This window comes from Cebus imitator, unplaced genomic scaffold (genome assembly GCF_001604975.1).
Source record: "Cebus imitator isolate Cc_AM_T3 unplaced genomic scaffold, Cebus_imitator-1.0 Scaffold5, whole genome shotgun sequence".
Lineage (NCBI taxonomy): Eukaryota > Metazoa > Chordata > Mammalia > Primates > Cebidae > Cebus > Cebus imitator.
The window spans coordinates 8,639,374-8,645,082 of record NW_016107320.1 but is presented as its reverse complement, the minus strand read 5'-3'; positions in this window follow the sequence as shown (position 1 = coordinate 8,645,082).

Here is a 5,709-nt window from a genome sequence, read left to right as displayed (position 1 = left end):
AAACAAACAAAAAAAAAAAAACTATGCATTCCCATAATTAAAATTATTTGAACAACAACAACATTAAAAAATGGCACTCTGATTAAACTGCATTTTCCAGCCTGCAGGACGCCTTGGGCCACCTTGCTTTTATTCTAGATTTCACTGTCATGCCACCACACTTTTTCCTTAACCAACATGCAAGTTCTGTCCTTCCCTGCCAGCCAGAAAGGCAGATACCAGAGGCAGGCACAGCCATCGTCCTCAGCAGTTCTTTGATGTCAAAGGGGCAGCACAGTCATTTAAACTTGATTTAACCTCTTTGCATTATTCAAAGTTAGACATCTAAAAGAAGTAAAATAGAAAGCAGTGCTTTGTGGAATGAGCAGGGCGTTATTAGCAGTGCACACCATATGACAAAGCCTGTTTGCTTCTCCTGTTTGATCAGGTCCTTGGAAGGCAGTGGATTTTTCTCTTGCATTTCTGTCTTCTTCTTTTTTTTTTTTTTAAGACGGGGTTTCACCATGTTGGTCAGGCTGGTCTCGAACTCCCGACCTCAGGTGATCTGCCCGCCTTGGCCTCCAAAGTGCTTGGATTACAGGCGTGAGCCACCACGCCTGGCCATTTCTGTCTTCTTTAGTTTTGACTTACTGAATTTCTTGACCTCATCCACATCGGGCTTGTCAGACGTGGTCACAGAGGAAGCTGAGCAATGCCCACAAGTGAGCGGAATCTGGTCTGCTCAGTGTCTGCCCCGAAGTGTCAGAAATTTTGAAGCAAATCCCAGATGTTACATTATCCAACAATTAATACTTGTGTGTGTTTCTAATAATACTTCGCAAGGTGTGGTCTGGAGGTTCCTCGGAGTTACCAAGACCCTGTCAGGCAGCCTGCTACGTCAAAAGTATTTTTATAACAATATTAATATTTATCCATCACACATGAAGAAAAGCTCTTTGGGGGTCCTCGATATTTCTAAAATATTTTTGAGATTTAATTCATAAACCACTAGATTCACAATTTTATTTACTTTTAATTATTTTAGAGTTTTATTCACTTTGTCTCCCAGGCTGGAGTGCAATGGTACAATCATGGCTCATCACAGCCTCACACTCCTAGGTTCAAGCAATCCTCCTACCTCAGCCTCCTGAGTTGTAGTGATTACAGGCACATACCACCATTACCAGCAGCTTCACTATTTGTTTTTATTTTTATTTATTTATTTATTTAAGACAGGGTCTAACTCTGTTGCCCAGGCTGGAGTACAGTGGCATGATCTCGGCTCACTGCAACCTCTGCCTCCTAGATTCAAGTGATCCTCCTGCCTCAGCCTCCCAGGTAGCTGGGATTACACGGGCATGCCACCAAGCCCAGCTAATTTTTGTATTTTCAGTAGAGATGAAGTTTCACTATGTTGGCCAGAGTGGTCTTGAACTCTAGATCTCAGGTGATCCAACCACCTCAGCCTCCCGAAGTATTGGGATTACAGTCGTGAGCCACTGTGCCCGGCAGCTTCACTATTTTAAAATGTACATCTCAGAAATAAAAATCAAGAAAAATAAAAAATAAATAAAATGTACACCTCATGGTTGGGCACGCTGGCTCGCATCTGTAATCCCAGCACTCTGGGAGGCCAATGTGGGCAGATCACTTGAGGCCAGGAGTTTGAAATCAGCCTGGCCAGTATGGCAAAACCTTGTCTCTACTAAAAAATACAAAAATTAGCTGAGTGTGCTGGCATGCGCCTGTAATCCCAGCTACTCAGGAGGCTGAGGCAGGAGAATTGTTTGAACTGGGGAGGCGGAGGTTGTAGTGAGCCAAGATTGCGTCACTGCACTGCAGCCTGGGCAACAGAATGAGGCTCTGTCTCAAAAAAATAAAAAATAAAGTGTACACTTCAGTAGGCCTTGGTATACTTGCAAGGTTAGGCAGCCACTGCCACTAGCTAATTCCAAAACCTTTTTATCACCCCAAAAGAAAACCCTATACCCATTACTAGTCACTTCTAAATGTCCCCTTCCATTATCTCCTGGCAACCACTAATGGACTTTCTGACTCTACAGATTTGCTTATTCTGGGCATTTCAGGTAAATGGACTCATACAATATGTAGCCTTTTGTTTCTGGCTTGTTTCACTTAGCATAACGTCTTTAAGGTTCATCCATGTTGTCGTATGTATCAGAATTTCATTCCTTTTTATAGCTAAATAATATTCCATTTCATGTATATATCACATTTTGTTTACCCAATCATCGGTTGACTTTTGGGTTGTTTCCACTGGATATTACAAATAATGTAGCTATGAACATTTGTAGCAAAGTTTTTGTATGAATACATGTTTTTATTTCTCTTGGCAATATATCTAGGAATAGAATTGCTGGGTCATATGGCTAACTCTATGATTAACTTTCTAAGAAACTGTCAAACTGTTTTCCATAGCAGCTGCACCATTTTACATTTTAATCAGCAATGTATGAGCATTCCAGTTTCTCTTCCAATTTCTTTACATCCTTGCCAAAATTTATTTTCAGTGTTTTTCATTCTAGCCATCCTAATGCGTATGACTCAATAATTTTTAGGAGGGTAAAGTGTCCTGAGATTATAGCTTTTCAGAACTATTTTTCTAACTAATAGCTTTCAAAAAAACATAAATGTACTAACGTTATCAATCTAAAAAATTAACAATGATTCCACAAAATCGTGTAATACGAGGATAATCGTGTTTGCCTAGGACAAATCCAGTTTACACCTTTTTTTTTTTTGAGATGAAGTCTCGCTCTGTTGCCAGGCTGAAGTGCAGTGGCATTATCTTGGCTCACTGCAACCTCTGTCTCCTGGGTTCAAGCGATTCTCCTGCCTCAGCCTCCCAAGTAGCTGGGACTACAGGTGCACTCCACCTTGCCCAGCTAATTTTTGTATTTTTAGTAGAGACAGGGATTCACCATGTTGGCCAGGATGGTCTCAATCTCTGACCACCTGATCCACCTGCCTCGGCCTCCCAAAGTGCTGGAATTACAGGCCAACACGTTTGTACCAGCACAAATGTTAATAGAGCCTCCTTGAACTCTCAACATATTCTGCTAGATGACAAATTATATGAACACCCTAATAATTAATCTATGTTTATATTTCTCTGATTGTCTTTTTTTTTTTTTTTCTGAGACGGAGTTTAACTCCTGTTGCCCAGGCTGGAGTGCAATGGCGTGATCTTAGCTTACTGCAATCTCCACCTCCCAGGTTCAGGCAATTCTCCTGCCTCAGTCTCCCCAGTAGCTGGGATTACAAGCATGCACCACCACGTCCAGCTAATTTTGTATTTTTAGTAGAGATGGGGTTTCTCCGTGTTGGTCAGGCTGGTCTCGAATTCCTGACCTCAGGTGATCCACCTGCCTTGGCCTCCCAAAGTGCTGGGATTACAGGTGTGAGCCACCATGCGTGGCCCCCTGATTGTCTTAAATACGTCTTCTTACAAATTGAGTGTTTTTTTGTTTGTTTGTTTGTTTTTTTAATTTTTTTGTAGAGACAGGGTCTCATTTGTTGCCCAGGCTGGTCTAGAACTCCTGGGATCAAGCATCAGCCACTGCACTTGGCCTACAATTTGTTTATTGAAAGTAAGATCTGGGCTGGGCATGGTGGCTCATGCCTGTAATCCCAGCACTAAAAACACAAAAATTAGCTGGACACAGTGGCACATGCCTATAATCCCAGCTACTTGGGAGGCTGAGGCAGGAGAATTGCTTGAACCTGGGAGGCAGAGGTTGCAGTGAGCCAAGATGGTGCCACTGCACTCCAGCCTGGTTTACAGAGTGAGACTCCGTTTCCAAAAAAAAAAAAAAAAAGAAAGAAAAGAAAAAAGAAAAAGAAAATCAGATCTGGTGGGGCACAGTGGCTCACACCTGTAATCTCAGCACTTTGGGAAGTCGAGGTGGCAAGAAAGCTAGGTTTTGCCGGGGAAAAGAAAAGGAAGGAGAAGGAGAGGGGAGGGGAGGGGATGGAAGGGCAAGGGAGGGGAGGGGAGGGGAGGGGAGCAGAAAGGAAAGGAAAGGAAGAGGAAGAGAGGGAGGAAGGAAGGAAGGAAGGAAGGGAAGGAAGGAAAAAAATATCCAACACTGTTGGTTGAGAATATCTTAAAACTTTTAATCTATATCAGTTCCCACCCTTGGATTGACTGATTATTATTTCTTTCCTTGAATAAATCAGTGAAATTTCTTAGTGTCTTTTGTTTCTTTGCCCTCCATGTTTCTTGTCATTTGGTAGTAGACCTAAACATTTGATTAGATTTAGGGTCTATTTTTGGGCAGGAATATTTCATAGGTGGTGTGTACTTCCTACTTTACTGCATTAAGAGGTACCTGGAACCTGGCTGCCTTGCATTTAGTGGTGTTATAAAGTTATAAAGTTCCCCATCAACCTTCACCTTGTAATTGTAATCACAATGGATGATAGTTGCCTTGTCTCAGTGTTTCATTAGGAGGTACGAATAGTGACTTTCTAATTCCAGCATTCTGTTACATTTATTACCCTTACAAATGATTTTGGTGCCCTGAAATAGAAGAATAAATGCTTGATTTTTTTCCCTCTTATATATCAATTTTCAAAATAAACATTTGTTTTCTTAAGAGATCCAAAGGTGAATGATTAGTGATTTTTTTTTAGTATCATTCTTAACTTGTGGATTTGTGTATGTTGTTTTATTTCATTACAGTCACTTCTCCTTTATAAGACCAGTGTGTAATCCCTGACTATAGGGCCTTGGGTGGTTTTTGTTTGTTTGTTTTACCTAACCTTAGCAGCATTTGATAGCTACCTTGCTTTCGTGCATAACAAAACGCCATAGGCTCACCTTGTGCAATTCCTCCCCTAGTTTTTTTTTTTTTTTTTTTTTCTCACCTGCCCTAGTTTTGAACAAATCAATCCTTTCCTAAAACCTCACTGGTTCCTTTTAGTGGGAAGCATTTAAACTTCAATTAGATTACAGAATTTATATCTAACTTCATTGATTTGATAGTTGTATCTCTTTTATCTTTAACTGAAAATCTGGGTTTCTAACAATATTATTTGTTATTTTATATACATATGTAAATTATACACAATAACACAATACATGTAACAACACCTAACCAGGCCGGGCACGGTGGCTCACGCCTGTAATCCCAGCACTTTGGGAGACCACAGCAGGTGGATCACTTGAGGTCAGGAGTTCGAGACAAGTCTGGCCAACATGGTGAAACCCCATCTCTAATACAAAATTAGCCAGGCATGGTAGCAGGCACCTGTAGTCCCAGCTAGTAGGGAGGCTGAGGCAGGAGAATCACTTGAGCCTGGGAGGCAGAGGTTGCAGTGAGCCAAGATTGCCCCATTGCACTCCAGCCTGGGAGACAGAGCAAGACGCCGTCTCAAAAAACAAACAAAAACCAAAGGAAACACACACCTAAACAACAATATTAGTATTATTACAATTACAATACCATTATTAAATACAGTTGATTTCTCTGCCATTTTTTTTTCTGTTTTGAGGCTTTGTCACACTAAGGATATAGAGTCAAATTAACAAGTTTTACAGTTTCTTGTTTTTCTATATTGTTATGCCAGTGACTCAATGTACACTTTGATTCTTTTAGGAAATGCTTTGTTATTTTCTTTTAAAAAACAGTTATGTAGGCTCTTGGGCCCACTCCTGTCCTTTGGAGTGTACTTTTGTTTTCAATAAATCTCTGCTTTTGTTCCTAA